The following is a 22,577-nucleotide window of genomic DNA, read 5'->3' as shown; positions in this document are numbered from 1 at the left end:
AAATGATTGCATTTATAATGATAATTTAAACATAATTTTCATAGTAAATTTATAACTCACATAATGTGTTATCTAAAAAAATTCTAAAAGACATGACTTATATGACTTTGTTAGTTTGCAAAAGAATTGTAATAAATTATTATAACATAATTTTCATAGTAAATTTTTAACTCACATAATGTGTTATTATTTTGCAAAAAAAATTGTAATAAATTATTATAACATAATTTTCATAGTAAATTTTTAACTCATAATGTGTTATTTAAAAAAAATCTAAAATGCATCACTTATATGACTTTGTTATTTTCCAAAAAATTGTGATAAATTAAAAATCGTAGAAATTTGAATTCATTGTTTGTTTGTGACTTTAGAAAGGGTGAATTCTTTTTATAGTCATTGCTATTTTCCAAGAAATTGTGATAAATTAAAAACTGTAGAAATGTGAATTCATTGTTTGTTTGTCATCTTAGAAATGTATAGTCATTGGTTAATAGCAACCTTGGTTGGTAAGTTGTTGGAAAAAGTAAAAAATCATCTAATTCTTTTTTATATGCGTAGCTAATTAGCAAGTTCTAGTTAAAGCTATATGAAAAAGGTTTGCAAAAATATTCAATTAGCTAGAAAACATTTGATATACAAGACATTAATTGGAATTTAAATATAATATTTCAAAGATTTATAATTAAATGGTAAATAATTTGGTTAATATTTATGTAACTTAATAAAATTTTAATTTTAAATAATAATTTATAAATATAGTTATAATTTACATTACCTTAAAAAAGTCACAATAAAACAAACGAACTATTTAAAAAAAACTCATAGTTTATTGTGAAGAATAAGTGTATTCACTCCCTATATAATTATTAATTATTAAGAGCAGCCTCATATCGTAGGTTATTGGAGCAATATGAGAAACATCCTTTTTCGTATGTATCTAGTAGATATCAAATTCAATTAATAAAAAAAAATTCAACTTAATAAATTAGTTAACGAATTCAAATAGATAAAAAATTAATTAAATTTTAAATATATAACATATATGTTTCTATAAATATATTTAAATAATTTTTTATTTAATTTTTTATACATAGGTTATATATTCATAAAAAGACTGCGGGTGATTCGAGCTACAATTAGTGTGATGGGACTGGGGTGGATGAAGCAACGAAGCCACCTGCCAGCCAGGATCACCGGACAAGAGGCCATGTGGGAGGAGAAGCGCCTACACGTGGATGCCATAAATGGCAAAGGAATGTTTGAGACAGGTATTAATATGCTGTCCCGATTCGCATACGAAGTTGGATATCAGTCTTCGGCTCCCATGAATGCCATTGTTATGGTGAGAGAGGATCGAGGAGGTGGGAATTGTTTATTAGCTGGCCTCAGCCATGGCTACATATTGTTGTGTTTCATGCTGTTTTAGATGGTTAAGGGTTCTGCAGGCGCTTGGGTTTCGTGGGGGTCAAGCTCTGGTTCTTTTAAGCGGCCTGCACCTCAGGTGGTGGGCTCACAAACGCAAACCAGTGCGCTATCTGAGGGTGGTATTCTCTCAGCTTTTCGTGGCATTCCCTCTGCTGTTAGTGGTATTCCCTCTGCTGTTCGTGGCACTCCCTCTGCTGTTAGTGGTATTCCCTCTGTTGTTCGTGGCATTCCCTCTGCTGTTCGTGGCATTCCCTCCGCTGTTCGTGGTATTCCCTCTGCAATGTCGAGGCCCCGCCAGAGAATGCTCAGCCGCAGAGGCTCAGGACGGGGCAACCCTTCTCGCCCATCCTCGGGGTCTCACGCCATTAATTAGGATCCTCGTCCTCGTTGTGGAAATGAGGCCATTCTGAAGCCCAGTCAATTCCTCGACTCAAGCTCCCCAGGTTCTTCGAATTCGCCCTCCTTTGGTTCTGCTATTTTCACGTTCAATTGCTCCCTCAATCGCCCTCGGATCACGGCTCATGTCTCTGTCCTCTTTCTAGAGGAAGCCCAAGATGAGGGTGATACCAGTGCCCCAATGCCACTCACAGAGGATGAACAGGATGTGGGTGATCCCAATACTCCAAAGCCAACTGTTGGTATGCAGCTCGGGATGGTTCCGCCAGCCAGCGCTGTCAATGTTAATCCTATGGCTCCTGCTCCTCCAGATTTGAATGATAATGCAGCGGCCCAAGCCCAGGACCTGAATGCAGGGGGTTGGTGCAGGATCGTGGAGGAGTCACCTGATGAGTAATCCAGCGGTATAGCTGCTCAACTGGTTTTTGCGGCCCAGTTATAAAGGTTTTTTGGCTCAATGTGTCAAATTCTGTCTGTGTTACTGTGTCGAGATCAATTTCCAGTTTCAGTTGAGTTTGTATGTTGTTGCTTGTCACATACCCGGACATATAATAAAAAAAAAAAATTAAATGGTCAAAATCACATTTACCATGGATTGATATGGGATTCTGTGTGAAATACCATTTAAATTATTATTCCGCACCAAGCCACCGTATATGAGGCCTCCGTGTATAAAACAAAGTTGGGCAACTTGCACTTTTCCGTTGCCGGAAGTAGCAATTCGATGCAGCTCTGGTCAGCGGCATTGCTGGCGTTTTCAACAGTTAACATCTGGTCAAGGCATTTAATTCCGTCGGCCTGATCACGTGACGGGGGTGTGGTCCGAGTGTGCAAGAGTTCCCGCCTTAGGTTTTACCGCCTCATTTCAACAGTTAAGATGATCTGGTGTGGATCCAAGGGTGGTGATGCCCCCTAGCATCACTTCCGGAGAATAACACTATATTTACCACTTTTCTTCTCGGCTCTTCGAGTTTTCCGCAAGGCTCGGTGACCCTGCTTCTATCCGCTCCACCTCGCAGCGGCCAGAGGATTGATTGAGGTTCTCCTTCCGCCGAGCGAACATCTACACCGCCAAGCATCCGTCCTGAGCGTTATATACGTCCGTTGATGAACTTTGGTAAGGTTACAGTGGCTAAACATATGTGTTTTCTTTTGGGTTTTATCGTTCTCAGCTTCTGTCTATATTTTTTTTTGTGATTTCCTCCTAGGGTGAACAGTACTAATGGTTATCCTACTGCGGTGTTGTTTTATGAGTGCAGTTGTCCCGTTTCTGAGCTCGATTCAGGAAGAGGAGGGTCTCTTTCACAAGCTACGGTGAATCGGCTATTCACCAGGTGCGTCCCTTCAATATTTTGCATGATATTTCGTTCTGGGTTAAAGCTTCGTTTTTGTTTTATACCTGCTGGCAGAGGGTCTCCCTCGTGCCTGGCCAGAGCCCAACCTTACTCTTACCATGGTTGGTCGCAGATGGTGACGGGAGGCTCTCCACTGACCTGCTCAGTGTCTTCTCTGTTTGCAAGATATGGGTTCCGGTGGAACCCTAACGCTTCAAGTCTTTTTTTTGGGTTAAAAGGATTATTAAATTATAAGGCCTGTAACGGCACCTCTAAATAGTTGTAAATTTGAACTGGTAGGCTGAATATGTATTTTGGGAATGAGTTCCGTGTACAATACAATACTATTGGTTGCAGTCGTTTGGACCCAAACCCCTTTTGTTTCTTGTAATCAAATTGTTGTAGCTTCGCGGCCGTTGCATATTTTAACATTAAATCTCTGTATTTATTTCCATGTTTGGAGTATTAGCTTAAAGAGTTATTATGGGTGCTAACGACCCAGATACTGCACAAATTCGCAATAGTCACTCGCTGTTTGCTATACATATTGCTTAATCTTTTTAATTGGTAAAGGTTCATGTATAAATATATGTACTCATTTGGCAAAACCCTCATTAAGGTTTTAGTAAGATTATTTTATGGCTGCTTCACCTGATAGAGTAAAATAGTCTCGGTCGTGTTTCAACCTTATGCTTACCTTGTATAAGTGAGTAGACTGTCGTTTTTGCTCATGCCAATAGGCCAAGATTGGTTCTTAATTTCATAGCTCATTTTGTAACACTGTTTTTAAAAGATTCCTTGGTTAATAGCCTGAATGTTGCTCAGTTTATTTCAAAGATTTCTTGGTTAGTAGCCTGAACGTTGCTCAGTTTATTTCAAAGATTTCTTGGTTAGCTTGAATATAGCTCTGTTTCCTTTCCATGAGATTGCAGATTGCAGGAGTATGCTATCGCACTTCAGATATTCACTACATATTTACATATTCTTTATTTACAATATTATTGAGGAAAGGTTCTGTACCACAGAAATTTACCCGGCTCTAAGGGTTTATGTTTTTTTTTTTCTTTAATTTCCAGTTTAACAACCTATCTCGGTTTTCTTAGCATGCAGCTACAGTCTGCCATACTCCTTCCTTGATCTTCCTTGTATCCAGAGCTCGCTACAAATTTTGGGAGTATGCTATCTTTTTTATGTACCAAGCTTTGAGTTATTATTATTATTATCCCATTCCACTGGGTTTATACCTGTAGTTTATCTTAGTTCTGGCAAAGATTCTCTGCTAGAATACTTAGGGAACAGTTTTACTAGTAACTCTATTTACAACCAGTTTTATAGTTGTTTCATCCCTGTTGTGTTGACAGCGAGACTGCAAACTATTGCAGCTCAGGGTTGTTCTCTACCAGCGAACTGGTGAGGTTACCCTCAGAACTAAATCTCTGCACCTGAATTCTTTGCTCAAAGATGTCTCTGCCTCACACCATTTCTTTATCCCTTGCCCTTTACAAGGTACAAGGATACAATTTTCTATGTTTAGTTAGCTTTCATTCTCAGCCTTCTAATGTAACATTATTAAGTACTAATTACGTCTTTTCAAGGAAAAATAATAACTCAGATAACTTGCAGATGTTCAAGGGTTTTTTCTTTACTTACCTGGTCGCTGCCAGCACTTAAATCCCTCCGCAGATCACCTGCAGAATCTGTGCATTTCTGTTGAACCGCCCATCCGTGAGACTTGTCCTTCAAGACCAAAGTCTCCCCCCTAGCTCTCTCTTGCCAGATCACTATCCTCAGCAAGTCTGCACTTTGTGCTCGACTATTTGGTCCTTACCAGACTTAGTCTCTTCATTTTCCTTTTCTCTTTTTGTCTCTCTTTGCCTGTCCCTACAGCGCAGATTTTTGCCATCCCCCTTCCCTTTTCCCTGGAAACCTTTCCAGTTAGGGAAGGTAGTTATCTGCAGTTTCGATAACTGACTTCTTTTTCCAACTCCCTCTCGGAAGTTGCCAATACTATCGTAAGTATCTCTTTATTAATATATTTTAATGCACATATAAAAATAGAAAGGAATACTATTAAGGTTTCCCTTTTTTTTTAAACAATCTTCCAATGTTATTCTTAATTCTGTCTTTTACGACAGTAAAATTTAAATATCTACATTTTTCCGGGGTCATCACATCTCCCCCTCCTGATATTGGACATCGTCCCGATGTCTGTTGTTCATAAACAACCCCGGACAAGTCTTCTTAAGAAGCTCTTCATCCTCCCAAGTGGCCTCATTAAGCCCATAGTGCTGCCACTGCACTTTAACTTGGGTAATAACTCACTTCCGCAGATGCACTTCTCTCCGGTCGAGAATGCTCAGCGGCTCGACCACGACCTCTCCTTCCGGTTCGACCTGCAATCATCAACAGTACCAGTCATTTTATCTTCAAAATGCATTTTTAATTAGTTCACTGAAATCAGTCCTTACCCATATATCCTGCCATTTGATCACATATTTAGGGTCGTAAATGTATTTTTTAAGTATAGAAACATGGAAGACATTGTGGATCCTAATGTGGCTTGGCAGGGCGAGCCGGTAAGCTACCGGTCCAACTCTTGCCAAGACCTGGAAAGGTCCAAAATAACGAGGTGCGAGTTTGGCACAACCGCTCCATTGCAGGGTACTCTTTCTGGCTTGAATTCTTACGTAAACATGGTCTCCGACCTGGTATTCTTTGAACCTTCTTTTCCGATCCGCAAAGCTCTTTTGTCTGTCTTGAGCAACCTTTAAATTAGTCTGTACCCTTTTAACCATGTCCTCCATTTCTTTGAGCATTTCTGGCCCCAATCTTAATTTGTCTTCAGGTCCACTCCAACTTGAGGGTGTACGGCATTTTCGTCCGTACAAGACCTCAAAGGGGGTCATTTGTATTGATGTGTGATACCCGTTGTTATATGCGAATTCAACCAAATGTAAATATTCTTCCCAATGTGTCGGTTTCTGCATTACGCATGCTCTTAACATGTCCTCTACTACTTGATTCACTCGTTCTGTCTGACCATCGGTCTGGGGATGATAAGCTGTACTGAAATTCAGCTGTGTACCCAGTTCTGTAAACAATGCTTTCCAAAAGGTTGACGTGAATTTTACATCTCGATCGGATATTATTGTCTTCGGGAGTCCATGCAATTTAAACACATTCTGCATAAAAATGTGTGCAATTTGCACAGCTCTGTAGGTAGATTGCACGGGTATAAAGTGTGCTGCCTTACTCAATTTGTCTACTACTACCATAATAGAATCATTGTTCTTCTTTGTCCGAGGCAGCCCTGTTATGAAATCCATAGATATGGTTTCCCATTTCCATTCTGGAATGGGTAAAGGTTGCAATAACCCCGCTGGATGTAGATGCTCTGCTTTGATCTGCTGACATTCCAAACACCGCGCTAAATATTCAGCTACATTCTTTTTTATTCCTGGCCAATAGTATTCTTTTCGAAGTGCAGTGAGCATCTTTTGGTACCCTGGATGACCTGCGTAGTGGCTGATGTGAAACTCATCCAAAATCAGATTTTTAAGACTATTTTTATTAGGTACATACAACCTCTTTTTATAGAGCAGCATTCCAGCCTCATCTATTTCATATCCCTGCTGATTTTCCTTGCTGGAAAGTTGTTGTACCTGCTGTTTTATTTGCTGGTATTCGGCATCTTGATCTGTTGCTGTTTTTATCATTTCTTGCAAAAGATTTTTCCATTTACTGGACGAAATTTCATATATACATTTCACCTTCCGACTTAGCGCGTCAGCCACGCAGTTTTCCTTCCCTTTCAAATGCTTAATGTCAAAATCAAATCCACTTAAGAAATCTGCCTAGCGGGCTTGCCTTGTATTCAGGGTGGGCTGGCTGAAGTAATTTGTCAAACTGTGATGGTCTGTTAACAACAGAAATTTCCTTCCCATTAGATAATGCCGCCACATTTTTAGTGCATGTATGACGGCTGCTAATTCTAAGTCATAAGCAGAATATTTCTGCTCATGCTCCTTCAGCTTCCTTGATTCATAAGCGATCACTTTTCCCTCTTGCATTAACACACCGCCCATGCCTTCCCGACTTGCATCAGTACATACCACGTAATCCTTATTAGGATCAGCTATACTCAAGATGGGAGCAGAGGTGAGGAAACGCTTAAGTTGCTCAAAACTTTGCTGACATTCTGGAGTCCATTTGAATGCCCTTCCTTTCTTTTGCAAAGAAGTAATAGGATAAGCTACTCTTGAAAAGCCTTCCACAAATCTTCTATAGTAACCGGCTAACCCCATGAAAGACCTGATATCTGCCACATCCTTTGGTACGGACCATTCCATTATGGTCCTTATTTTTTCAGGGTCCACTGCAATCCCTTCCTTTGTGATTATATGTCCTAAATACTATATTTCCTCTTTGAAGAAATCACACTTGCTGAACTTAGCATACAATTGGTGTTCTCGGAGAGTTTGCAGCACTAACCGGAGATGTTCCTCGTGCTCCTCCTTAGAACGAGAGTAAATCAAAATATCATCGATGAATATTAGCACAAATTTATCCAAAAATCGATGAAACACACTATTCATTAAACACATAAAGGTGGCGGGTGCATTGGTTAACCCGAAAGGTAGCACTACAAACTCGTAGTGTCCATACCGTGTTCAGAAAGCTGTTTTAGCGATGTCTTCCTCCTTAATTCTGATCTAATGGTAACCTAATCGCAAATCAATCTTAGAAAATATTGTTGCACCCTTGACTTGATCAAAAAGTTCATCAATCCGAGGTAAGGGATATTTATTCTTGATCGTGAGCTTGTTCAGCTGACGATAATCTATACACATTCGAAGAGTTCCGTCTTTCTTCCTGACAAATAACACCGGAGCTCCCCATGGGGATACACTGGGATGGACATAATTTTTGTCTAGCAGTTCCTGTAGTTGCATTTTTAATTCGGTCAACTCGGGTACACTCATTCTATAAGGTGCCCGTGATACTGGTGCTGCCCCTGGTATCAATTCAATGGAGAAGTCTATATCCCTTTTTGGGGGTAGCCCGGGTATCTCTTCTGGAAACACATCCGCGAATTCTTTTACTACAGAAAGGTTACCCAGCGTGGCTGTTTTATCCTTGGAATCTGCATAACCTACCTGAATGGCATAGATTTGACATCATTTTCTGATACACTTAGCTAGCTGAGATGCAGTGATTGGTCGGACCTGCACTGGTCGTCTAATCCCTTGCACCTCTTGTTCCTTTCCAAAGTCATCTTTGTAATTAATGGTTTTCGTCTTGCAGTTTACTAACGACCAGTGCTTTTCTAGCCAGTCCATCCCAATCAGAACATCATATGAACCAAGTGGAAGCACATTCAGATCTGCTACCACTGACTGTCCTGCTATTGTTAAGGGGCAGTTATTAATCTTGGCCAACACTCGTCTCTTGACCCCCGTAGCTAGCTGTACCAACCATGGATTCTTGAATTTTTCAGGCTGTAACTTACATTGTTCTACTATCTTTGGGCTAATATAACTTAAAGTAGCTCCTGGATCAATTAGAACAGCTATAGAAAGGTCTGAAATTTTACCTTCAAATTCCACCATGGTTGGCTGGTACTCCGCCTGACGGTCGTCCAGGGCTGCATTAATCCTTGGCACGCTACGTCCCACATCGCCGACGGTTGATGCCTCATGAATCTGGGATATCTGATCAGTTCCCTTCCGTTGCGGACAGTTTTTGACGTAGTGTGGTCCTCCACAACCCCAGCATTGAACTGGGGGTCTGGTTATTCCTTCGCCCTCCAGCCTGGCAGACTGTTCGCTCATTCTGGATTCACCGATTGTCTTGGATCTGAACGAACCTCTTTGTACAGTTCTGCTGTTCTGCCCTTTACTACCTCCCTTAACCCCACCGCTGCGACTTCCTTTACTGTTTCCAACAGTTTTACTACCCCTTTTTTCATTCCATTTTCTATTTGAAGCGTCCCCTTTCTGTTTGTTCTGCTGATAACAGATTCTGGCCTTGCGAATAGCTTCATCCATCGTCCTAGGATTGTCAAACTCAATCCTTTCTCGTATATACATGGGTAAACTACTGACAAATCTTTGTACCTTGGCTTTTTCTTCTTTAAGGTAGGGCACATAGCGAAGCAGGGAGGTAAAATGATTAATAAACTCGTCCATAGTCTGCTGTCCTAACCGCAAGTCGTGGAATTCCTTTGCCTTTTCATCATAAAAGCGCTCAGTCATATATCTTTCTTTGAAGTACTTCTGAAACTTTACCCACGTTATGGTTCGTTCACTTACCCCTTTGACTATCTTAACCTCTTCCCACCACAGGGTTGCTTTCCCTTGTAACTGAAAGATGGCCAATCGTGCCTTCAGGTTATGGTCATATTCATACAGTTGAAAGTATTTGTTCATGTTAATTAGCCATGCTTCGGCTGCTTCCTCTTGTTCCCCATCAAAGTGTGGGGGTTTAATTTTCCGAAATTCTCCCTGTAATTCCACCCTTTGACGTTTTGAGGTCTATTGTTTGGATGCATTATCAGATTGATCCTCTCCCTCTTCTGATTTTTCAGGTTCTGTTTGATAATTTTGCTCCTCTGTCATTCTCTGATGTTCTGCGCTGGGATTGGCTAGTGGCGGGTTCTGCCTATCAGACAAACTCTTTAAAATTATTTCTTGCTCCATCGTCAATCGTGCATTATCCTCTCGCAACCGGGCCATCTCATTTTTCAGTTCCTGGACTGTCTCTAATATGGCCAGGTTCATGCTACATGTCTCCTCGCCAAGCTGTACCCACAGCTCTGGGTTGTTCCTAGGATTTGTTGCAGGTTCCTGGCCTACTATCGATCTGTGTGGAGCACTACTAGCTCTCTGCATACTTACTGTCACTGTCTAGTGTCTCGCTGTTTTTCTTCTTCTTTTTTTCGCCTAAAATGAAATCAGAAGAATATTTGGCATTATTAGTTATTTTGTACATTTTAGTGACTGTAAAAAAAAATGTTGTGTTTACTACCACAAGTTTAACATGTTCAGACTTGTCCCAGAGGTCACAGTATGGAAACCTCTGCTCTGATACCAATTTGTCACATACCCAGACATATAATAAAAAAAATAAATAAATAAATTAAATGGTCAAAATCACATTTACCATGGATTGATATGGGCTTCTGTGTGAAATACCATTTAAATTATTATTCCGCACCAAGCCACCGTATATGAGGCCTCCGTGTATAAAACAAAGTTGGGCAACTTGCACTTTTCCGTTGCCGGAAGTAGCAATTCGATGCAGCTCTGGTCAGCGGCATTGCTGGCGTTTTCAGCAGTTAACATCTGGTCGAGGCATTTAATTCCGCCGGCCTGATCACGTGACGGGGGTGTGGTCCGAGTGTGCAAGAGTTCCCGCCTTAGGTTTTACCGCCTCATTCAACGGTTAAGATGATCTGGTGTGGATCCAAGGGTGGTGATGCCCCCTGGCATCACTTCCGGAGATTAACACTATATTTACCGCTTTTCTTCTCGGCTCTTCGAGTTTTCCGCAAGGCTCGGTGACCCTGCTTCTATCCGCTCCACCTCGCAGCGGCCAGAGGATTGATTGAAGTTCTCCTTCCACCGAGCGAACATCTACACCGCCGAGCATCCGTCCTGAGCGTTATATACGTCCGTTGATGAACTTTGGTAAGGCTACAGTGGCTAAACATATGTGTTTTCTTTCGGGTTTTATCGTTCTCGGCTTCTGTCTATATTTTTTTTTGTGATTTCCTCCTGGGGTGAACAGTACTAATGGTTATCCTACTGCTGTGTTGTTTTATGAGTGCAGCTGTCCCGTTTCCGAGCTCGATTCAGGAAGAGGAGGGTCTCTTTCACAAGCTACGGTGAATCGACTATTCACCAGGTGCGTCCCTTCAATATTTTGCATGATATTTCTTTCTGGGTTAAAGCTTCGTTTTTGTTTTATACCTGCTGGCAGAGGGTCTCCCTCGTGCCTGGCCATAGCCCAACCTTACTCTTACCATGGTTGGTCGCAGATGGCGACGGGAGGCTCTCCACTGACCTGCTCAGTGTCTTCTCTGTTTGCAAGATATGGGTTCCGGTGGAACCCTAACGCTTCAAGTCTTTTTTTTTGGGTTAAAAGGATTATTAAATTATAAGGCCTGTAACGGCACCTCTAAATAGTTGTAAATTTGAACTGGTAGTCTGAATATGTATTTTGGGAATGAGTTCCGTGTACAATACAATACTATTGGTTGCAGTCGTTTGGACCCAAACCCCTTTTGTTTCTTGTAATCAAATTGTTGCAGCTTCGCGGCCGTTGCATATTTTAACATTAAATCTCTGTATTTATTTCCATGTTTGGAGTATTAGCTTAAAGAGTTATTATGGGTGCTAACGACCCAGATACTGCACAAATTCGCAATAGTCACTCGCTGTTTGCTATACATATTGCTTAATCTTTTTAATTGGTAAAGGTTCATGTATAAATATATGTACTCGTTTGGCAAAACCCTCATTAAGGTTTTAGTAAGATTATTTTATGGCTGCTTCACCTGATAGAGTAAAATAGTCTCGGTCATGTTTCGACCTTATGCTTACCTTGTATAAGTGAGTAGACTGTCGTTTTTGCTCATGCCAACAGGCCAAGATTGGTTCTTAGTTTCATAGCTCGTTTTGTAACTCTGTTTTTAAAAGATTCCTTGGTTAATAGCCTGAACGTTGCTCAGTTTATTTCAAAGATTTCTTGGTTAATAGCCTGAACGTTGCTCAGTTTATTTCAAAGATTTCTTGGTTAATAGCTTGAATATAGCTCTGTTTCCTTTCCATGAGATTGCAGATTGCAGGAGTATGCTATCGCACTTCAGATATTCACTACATATTTACATATTCTTTATTTGCCATATTATTGAGGAAAGGTTTTGTACCACAAAAATTTACCCGGCTCTATGGGTTTATGTTTTTTTTTTCTTTAATTTCCAGTTTAACAACCTATCTCGTTTTTCTTTCTTAGCATGCAGCTACAGTCTGCCATACTCCTTCCTTGATCTTCCTTGTATCCAGAGCTCGCTACAAATTTTGGGAGTATGCTATCTTTTTTACGTACCAAGCTTTGAGTTATTATTATTATTATCCCATTCCACTGGGTTTATACCTGTAGTTTATCTTAGTTCTGGCAAAGATTCTCTGCTAGAATACTTAGGGAACAGTTTTACTAGTAACTCTATTTACAACCAGTTTTATAGTTGTTTCGTCCCTGTTGTATTGACAGCGAGACTGCAAACTATTGCAGCTCAGGGTTGTTCTCTACCAGCGAACTGGTGAGGTTACCCTCAGAACTAAATCTCTGCACCTGAACTCTTTGCTCAAAGATGTCTCTGCCTCACACCGTTTCTTTATCCCTTGCCCTTTACAGGGTACAAGGATACAGTTTTCTATGTTTAGTTAGCTTTCATTCTCAGCCTTCTAATGTAACATTATTAAGTACTAATTATGTCTTTTCAAGGAAAAAGAATAACTCAGATAACTTGCAGATGTTCAAGGGTTTTTGCTTTACTTACCTGGTCGCACTTAAATCCCTCTGCAGATCACCTACAGAATCTGTGCATTTCTGTTGAACCGCCCATCCGTGAGACTTGTCCTTCAAGACCAAAGTCTCCCCCCTAGCTCTCTCTTGCCGGATCACTATCCTCAGCAAGTCCGCACTTTGTGCTCAACTATCTGGTCCTTACCAGACTTAGTCTCTTCATTTTCCTTTTCTCTTTTTGTCTCTCTCTGCCTGTCCCTACAGCGCAGATTTTTGCCATCCCCCTTCCCTTTTCCCTGGAAACCTTTCTAGTTAAGGAAGGTAGTTATCTGCAGTTTCGATAACTAACTTCTTTTTCCAACTCCCTCTCGGAAGTTGCCAATACTATCGTAAGTATCTCTTTATTAATATATTTTAATGCACATATAAAAATAGAAAGGAATACTATTAAGGTTTCCCTTTTTTTTTAAACAGTCTTCCAATGTTATTCTTAATTCTGTCTTTTACCACAGTAAAATTTAAATATCTACATTTTTCCGGGGTCAAATGGCCTTACTGTCAGGCTAGTTGGTTCACCATGCTCAGCTTGCTGTAATTGTACTCTTTTACTGTGAGTAATAGATTAGACTTACTTAGCAAAAGAAAATATATTCATAAAAAGAAATATAATAAATATTATATATGTGAATAAGATTTTTTATTTAAAAACATTAAAAAACATTATTATTATATATCAACATTTCAACTACAATTATTAAATTATAACATATTATATAATATAATTCTCAGATTAGAAATTTTATATTAATTTAAATTTTTAAATAAAAAAATATTAACCACAAATAAAATATTATATAAATTAAATGAAAATGGAGGTTAAATTTTTTATTAATACTGTCAAACAATGTTATATATATAGATATAGATATATCAGTTCACGTTGAATTTGCAGTGGCTACTTCAAAGTTCAAATCTCATAGGTTAAGCGCATAAAAGAAATTTTATTATGCATAAACTTAAATATTTTAATATAAAATGACACCAAAAAATTTAATAAGTATGGATTGCTATTCGAAATGCCAAACCTAACCAACACTTCTTTAATATGTCTCTCCTTACATTCCATGGTCATTCCAAAGAATCAGTCCTCGTCGCAAGGAGCTTTGTGGAAATCATGTTGGTTTTTTTGGGTGTCAGAAAGTGGAAATCACGATGGTTGTAGTGCAGTAGTAAGTGTAATTATTTCTCGTTTTTTCTCATTGAAATTATTCAATTAAATAAAGGCATTACTAGGCATTATTTTAGAAGGTGGGCTCGCTGTCATCTGGTAAGATGATTTGATTCACTTATCAGCTAGTTTGGTGTTCAGTTGTACCTATTCAGATGTGTTTGTAGTCTTTTGGCGTCGAATTTCGTTTAGGTTCTGAGTAATAATTCAAGGATAATATCTCGTGCTCTGCTGTAACTTGTGTACCGCCAGTTCGCCCGCTTAGTCACGCCCAAGATCATTATGAGATCTAATCACCACCAGCGTCGAGGTGTATACTGAATATGAGATAACTAGAATCTGCCTAGTTATCGGAACCTAGTTAGAGAAAATCACAATTTAAAATTGTTAATTTTTTATAATTTTGGTTTACATTAAAAGTGAAATTTATATTGTGTTTCAGATATCTGAATTCATTTAAACGTTGAAACATTGTAATCACACATAAAATAAAGAATCGCGTTGTAATCACACTGAAAATAAAGAAACATGTCACCTAATTACAGCAAAAATTCGCCCAGAGAAAATGCATCGTTAAAGTACACTTATAATCCATTGCAGTCACTTTTATCAATTGCATCAGAGAATTGTGCAGGTCAACTTTTGCTATTAGTTTACAACTGCTAAACGATCCATGGACCACGTCAAGGTGTCCACGTCCTAGAAAGCTGTAGTTACAGGACGTACTCTACTCCTTGAAAAGTCAAAAACCTCACGCATTTATGGTCTTGCAGCACTGGTTTGTCAGAAGGCCCTCATTTTCCCTCATTTGGAGGGGCTTGGCAGAAGCTTCCGTTCGACTGCCATCGGTTACTATCGTTAGATGATGACATGCAACGGAACAGTCTATTCTAGTATTGTGGCATGACATGCAAAGGAAAAGCCAAAGATTCCATCGTTTTTGAACATTGGTTGAATCGTGATCTTGAATTTATGACGGGCAGAAACTCTCGGAAACTTTGTTCCACCGTGGACAAAATCTGGATCATTGCAGTCACTTTTATTAATCGAATCAAGGAATTGTGTGGCAAACTAATGCACTTCACCTTTTGTTATTATAGGACAACTGTCAAAAGATGTATGAATTACGTGAAGGTGTTCACGTCCTTCAAAAAAAATGCAGTTCAATGACGTAATCTAGTATTGCAAAAGTAAAAATCCTCATGCATCTATGCTCATGCACCGCTGGATTGTCAGGAGCCCTCTTTTTCCCTCATTTGAAAAGGTATGGCAGAAATTTTTGGTTGTTTCCCAGCCATTAATATAGTTAGAAAATGGCATGCAACGGCATTCAATATCACGTTATCTTGATACAATGAATAAGATAGAAAATTAGTGATCTAATAATTGGCTTAAGGGGCTTAATAATTATCACAAAACCAGGCCTACAATTTTAAATTTATCTTCGCTGTAAAGTGAAAATAAAACAATGGTTATTTGTTTTTCATGCATATCATTTTTTATACAAATTTCTATGTCATTTTATTTATTTTAAGCGAAACATTCGACGTTTAAAGTGGGGAGACTGCCCTCATGAATAAAGAAAAACTACCACAAATTCTATATTTTTTCCCCCTCTTTTTATTATTGAATCAAATAAAACTCAGCAATAAACCAGATTAGTAATAAGAAATATTAAGTGGTTATTTGATATGCCAAAGATTCACGATAAAGATTGACTTCAGTGGCCAACTTGGAGGAGCCATTACAAAAGGTGTCCAGCATTTTTAACTTTTACAAAGAACTGGAGTCTCTTTTATGAGATCCACTATTTGGTCCTCCCACGAAAATAGGAAAATGCATTATTTCACCGGAATAATAAATTTTGGGAACTTGGTTATGCTAAATGGTTAGAAGGTGAAATTATTTACCAATATTTTGACAATTTGGAAACTATATGGCTTTCGCTCATGAAAGTCAATAACAACTTTCCACCCATAAAAATCATAACAACAAAAGCCATTAGTCATGCAAGAGCTCTTAAGATCCTAGTGAGGAGCCCTTCACTTTTAGGATGGATCCAAAAGGCTTTAAGTAGTTTGTGTTGATGTGAAGAACAATCCTAGAAGCTCCTTCACCTTTAAGATAGATCCAAAAGGCTTTAAGCAGTTTGGGTTGATGTGGAAGAATCATCTAGAAGAGAGAGTGGGAAAAAATGGGAAAAAATGGGAACGGGAAAAAATTGTGTGAGATTGCAAACGTTTCAACAATCTTCTTGTAATGTGGTCCCATTAGTATCAACCTGTCATAGTGTTTAGATGCTTCCTTGTGAGATTTACGATTTCAAATTTATTTTCTATCTTATAGATGTAACAGTAGTGACGTTCTATAAAATACGTTTATAAATAGAAAAAACGTTTTGTCAGACGTCGGAACATATAATCTTGTAGCAATTAGTATTTTAACACGACACGCAACTGCAAAACAAAACTTACATCGATTTCGAATGCTGATTGAATCATGATTTTTTGAGTTTAGGATTGGTTAAACCTTGAGACACATTTTTCCATCCGGTACAAAAGTTGGATCATGTATAAATTTTATTTTATATGGAAAAAAATTCAAATTTATCAAATATAACCATTTAAAAAAGCAGTTGTCTATAACGCGATTTTTTGAAAGTCTTTCCAGCGGGTTTTTCCCGTCAAAATCCGGCAAGAATTTATTGGAATCACAAGTTTGATAGCTAATTTCTGCACAATGAAAGCGTCGCAGGGGTTTTCCATGGTGCTGAATCCAAATATGCAGTTAAAAAACCATTTTAACTGCAACAAATCAAGATTTAACTTCAATTTCTTCCGCCGGATTCCGTCATCAGAATCTCCAAAAAGTCGCATTATAGACAACTCATTTAAAAAAAACTCAATGTCGCATACAGCTAGAAGGATTTTAAAAGTAAAGCGAAATATTCCGTATAATTCACGGCACATTAGGGTACAGACAGGAAATTAACTTATCCGACGCCTATATAGTATATATATGGAACGAAATTCCACTGTAAAATGGAGTTAATGAAGATAAAAATCGTCGCCGGGAACAGGAGGTTAATGCAAAATTTCATGCACGCGGTATAGTTTTAATTGTAGCTACGACATGAAATAAACTATTAACACAGGAATAAAATGCGAAAGTCCCGGTACACTAAGTGCTAAAACCTGTATATGACATCACATAGATTGCAATAAAGTATTAATGAAACGGTATCTTACCCCTTCCTGATTCTCGGTTAAAAGTTTGTATTTTTCTCAGTTCAAAGCTTTAAAAAGTTTCCTTCAGGGAATGAGAGAAATATTCATACACACTTCGTCACGTCATTCTAAGTAGTTTTTAGATAATTTAAACTTGTTTAATACTAGCTATTGCCCTGAAGGTGTAAAGTACATGGAAGGAATAGCAGAGTTGGAACTTGTTTATTTTAAAAAATTAAATTACTAAATATAAAAAAAATTATTTATATAAAATTTCTTATTTTTAATAAAATAAATATTATATAATTATCAAGATTAATCTCATTCCAAAGCCAATGATTAGTTTCTTAAGTCACACAAGGATTTTTCTGCAAAATTCATACAAAGATTCTTCTGCAAAATTCCAAAAGTCTCATTGAAACCACTTCAGGAATGAGGCTCATATTCACATCATTTTTGCCAACATTAACAAAGGATACTTATCACTTCCAACCATATAGTCTCATTGAAGCCACTTCAAAAATGAAGCTCATATTCACAAGAAAAACACAACATCGTTTTTGCCCTTAACAAAGCATACTTATCACTTCCAACCATATTTAGGCTACTAATGCGGTAGCCTTTTATATCATAGATACTGACTTAAAGAGTTTTGCCAACATTAACAAAGCATACTTATCACTTCCAACCATATTTAGGCTATTGATGCGGTAGCCTTTTATATCATAGATACTGACTTCAAATACTGACTTAAAGAAGGGAATTTGGCTCAAGTAGTAAAATTAGATCATTCAACTACAAAATGTCTTCACCTAAATAAGCCGGATAAAATAATGCCTCGAAATTTGATTGCTCAGTAATGTCTGCTCCATCCATATAATCAACCCTGTGAACATTCCTTTCTGTATGTAATTTCTGATTAGTTGAACTTTGTTCGTGTGTATCATTTCTGACTGTCTACCTCATTAGCAAGAGTGTTGATGCCCTTCACTTCCGCAAAAGTATTATTAATTAAACCGGACCATTCATCAGCCCCAACTGGAATTTGCAGTGAATCAGAAGCAGTCTGCTCATTATCTAGCTCATTAAGACATTTCAGCAAGAACTTTGAAAGATGATATTCATCCCAGGGAATGGTGTTTTCTTCTGAACTTGGAAAGATGATCTTCAGATGATCTTCATTTACTGATGTAGTAGCCTTGTATATCATAGATATTGACCTAGAGAAAGGAATTTGATTCAAGTAATTTGATTTAAGTGGTGAAATTAGATCCTTCAACTCCAAAAATTCTCCACCTAAATAAGCTGGAGAAAATAATGCGAGGAAATTTGATTGCTCGGTAATGTCTACTCCATCCATATAATCAACCCTGTGAACATTCATTTCTGTATGTAATTTGTGATCAGTTGAACTTTGTTCGTTTATGTCATTTCTGATAAAAATGTCTGCTTCATCAGCAAGATTGTCGATGCCCTTCACTTCAGCAAAAGGATCATAAATTAAACCGGACCATTCATTAGCCCCAACTAGAATTTACAGTGAATCAGAAGCAGTATGCAGACTATATGGCTAATTAAGACATTCTGACAACAACTTGGAAAGACGATCTTCATGCCAGGGAATGGTATTTTCCTATGAACTTTGAAAGATGATCTTCATCAAGATTACACATCCTTGCTACCAATGCTCCCATGAATTAGGGTACAATTTATTTCTTGATATACAAAGGAATCAAGATGTTGTGGTGCAATGGTCAGCTATGATAGTTTTCATAGTGGTAGTGGTCCTGATATAAATTTACTATACTATAGTTGCAGACAATCCAGTCCTGTTGCTTCTAGAGTTCTGAGTAGCGAGTGTAGTCTTTTTCTGAACTGAATATATGGTTGAGTGTTGCAGCCAACCTTACACCTCCTTTTGCAAGTTGCTTCTCCAGAATGGGCAAACGAGAGAGGAAATAGTCATCTGTACAAAAGGAATTTCAACTCTCATGGCTTCCAGAAAATACAATAAGCACATCTGAAATTCATGAATATACCTTCCAAAACACTGTCTTCCTCAGCGTCTTTGTAAGCCCACTTGCAAGCTAGAACGATACTTTCATCTGCGTACCTGATGTCAGCAATTTGAATTCCAATAAATCATGATTAAGCAAGCCAAAAAAATATCAAATAAGGTGAATCATATAAATAATGAAATCATAGTGGTCATTCTTCAAGTTCTATGGAATTAATGTCTTAATTTAATTCTGAAATGGAACTGCCTCCCTGGAAAAATCCTAAACTTATACTACAATTTGACAAACAAATTATGGGTATGAATATATTTTCTCCCTAACAACTGAACAATTCAGAGGGAATCATCTTAGAAATTTTATAAAAATCAAGTCAGAGAAGCAATTGAATATACGTTAACGTAGAAACTAGTCTATCAGTTTTAGCAGGTCATTGCATGGTGCAGCTATTTGAAAGGACATTGTATTTGGTCACAACTCTTTATTTATTTTTTATGGCTGGTATCACTTTGACTCAAACCCTCAATCGCGTGGACCCTGTTTCAGAGCAACAAATGTCATCTAAAGGCATTGTGTTCTAAGTAGCCAGATACATGTCACAAGTTCCATCCATTTGTTTGAGTCTTGAGCTCTGGCAGTCCAAGATCAAAATTTTATGCTTGAGGTTACTTGGAGGGATGTAGTTCAAACCAGGATGATTCTGGTGGTTTTACAAAAAGAGTTTACAACAATAAAAGATGGTTCACCAAGTTCATCAAGAACTCTATGTTAAGGGAATAGTTAACAGAGCCATTAAAACAAGATCATTTCACAAATTGCAATCCAAGGTTGTTGGCAAAGTCCAGGAATTTTAAGACTTACACTCCGGAGCATACAACCTCATGTCCCTTCCACTTCTCCCATGTAGGTACTTCATGAGACAGATTCCCTCCTTGATGACAATCATTATAGATACATAAACTCAGAATTTTTTTCTTGAACAACAATTTTTTTCTTGAATTGAGGCTTCTGTGATCTATATCAAATTTACAAGAGATTTTTCACTGTAAAACACAAGATAAATCATTTGTCGACCTGTTTCGAACCAGCCATTGTGGTAATCAGATCCAGCTTGAGCAAATCAAGATCTGATTCTTCAACTTGTCCTGATGATGAACCACACTGGTTGGTTCGAAACGCATCGACAAATGATTTTTCTTGTGTTTTACGCTGAAAAATCTCTTGTAAATTTGATATGGATCACAGATGCCTCAATTCAACAAGCCTCAATTCAACAATTGAATCCATGCACGGAGAAGCCATTGCAACCAAGGTTCACCATTTAGAATGGGCATGCTTGCAGGTTTCAAGGTTGAAGTTAGATCTAGCTTTTCTTAAAAGATGCAGAGACTCCTCCAGCCGTTGGAGGCTCTGCTCAAACTATTTAACATGCAAATTTGGATCTGATTCTTCAACTTGTCCTGACAATGAACCACACTGGTTGGTTCAAAATGCGTCGACAAATGATTTATCTTGTGTTTTATGCCGAAAATCTCTCGTAAATAGTTTTTCTTCAAAACCTTATTATGATGAATAAGTAATTAAGAAATCTACCAATTTAACTACATTTTTAGATGAGAGAAAGGGGGACACATACAAAAATATTTTTCTTAATTGCTTCTATCATAACCTCTAGATCATTTTCATAAAATTATATCTAAACTCTTTCTACTTTAGCACTAGATTATTTGATTTCACTATTTAAACAAAGGTATTTATACACGTCCTCATTTCATTACTTAAATAAAGGTATCTATACATGTCCTTCCAATAGAAGTAGAGTTAAGATAGATCCATGCCAGTTATATTATATATATGAGTCATCATCATATGCCTTGATTAAGTGAATATCAATTTTTTTTATATAAATACACAAAACGTTGCTAAACAGTAATGGTTAAAAAATATGTACATTATGTACACAAAATAATAGAGCTTAAAAAATGTATTAATTATGGGGAAATGCAATTCTAAATAAAAATACAGGAAAATCTTCTCAATCGATATTAATTGCCATCTAATATCTAATATTTTTATTATGGTAAAGTATGACCAATATTATGGTCAAGTATGATAATAGGATATAAACTTTCTTCTTTTTCATATGGCTAATACTATGATATTGTTATGATATTTATTAGGGAACTTTAGCACCCAATTTCTAACTTCCAAAGCCTTTTCAACCACATACAAGCTTCCAAATGCTATCCAAGGTGGGCAGGTACACTTCAAGAGGCATGCTCGAGCCTCCATGTCATCATCCAAGTGAACATTCTGCCTCCAAAAGCTATGCAAGGATATGCCTCCTCCACAAGTCATGCAAATAATCCCCACAATAATTTTATCATTAATCTTACAAAGTTATACATATTTACCCAAAAACATTATGGAAAATTTTCAAATAAATGTCTAATTTAATCACAAAACAATCAGGAAATCAAATCCATGCAAATATAAAACAATCCTTGTCGTTCAAAGAAATTTAATTCCAAAACCCAACTCATAGGGGTAGCTCAATTGGCCATTGAGATGTTATGAAATATTATGTAAACCATGAAATTCAACATTCAAATCCCCGTGGGTCAAACCAACAACAAAAAATTAATCCCAAGACCCTAGTTCCTAGCATTCAAGTTTTCTTCAACTCACATAGACTTCATTAGTGACATGCATACTCAGTATAGTAGAGAATTTTAAAAGCCAAATGAACTATTGAAAGGAAGCTTAAGGTTTCACTCATTAATTAGGTGCTTGCTACATATTAAAGCTGATGGAGAGAAGCATTCTCAGAGAAGATTCCTATGTACTGCAAGGCTTGGATCTGATGGTATAGTTCAATTTATACAAGTATATGTAGAAATTGATGAACCCCACCTGCCAATCTTCAGACCAAATTTTCTCCTTCTTACTAAAGATCCACTATAATCATCAAGCTTCTAGTTCCACTACCACAAGTTAATTTCTCAAAATATCATTTTTACTAACTATTTGTGAACGTGCTCTTCAATGGAAAGAAAATAGTGTTAAATGTTTGACATAAATACCAGCTTAAAATTGATAATTTTGATGGCATTGAAAAATCCAGTCCCCTCAATGGTTGATGGGCTCCCATCATTTTGATCTTTCTTAATCAATATCTTGTGCACTCTCTCTAACTGAAAGTTTTTTTATTTCCTTGCATCCTTAAACCTTATTCTTGGCATTAATTGTTAGGTTCTGAATCTTCACAATTACCTACAAATATCTTTACCCATGTGAAAGATTCTTTCCTAGATTTCTTTTAACCAACATGTGCATTAACACACAACTCCTTGCTTCTTTCCTAGCTTGCTTTTAACCAACATGTGCATTAACACACGACTCCTTGATCTGGGATAATTGATCA

The sequence above is a fragment of the Pinus tabuliformis genome, chromosome J (genome assembly GCF_031772625.1).
Source record: "Pinus tabuliformis cultivar Carrire ecotype Pingquan chromosome J, CPIR1, whole genome shotgun sequence".
Lineage (NCBI taxonomy): Eukaryota > Viridiplantae > Streptophyta > Pinopsida > Pinales > Pinaceae > Pinus > Pinus tabuliformis.
The sequence above is the reverse complement of the archived record's forward strand: the minus strand, read 5'-3'. Positions refer to the sequence as shown.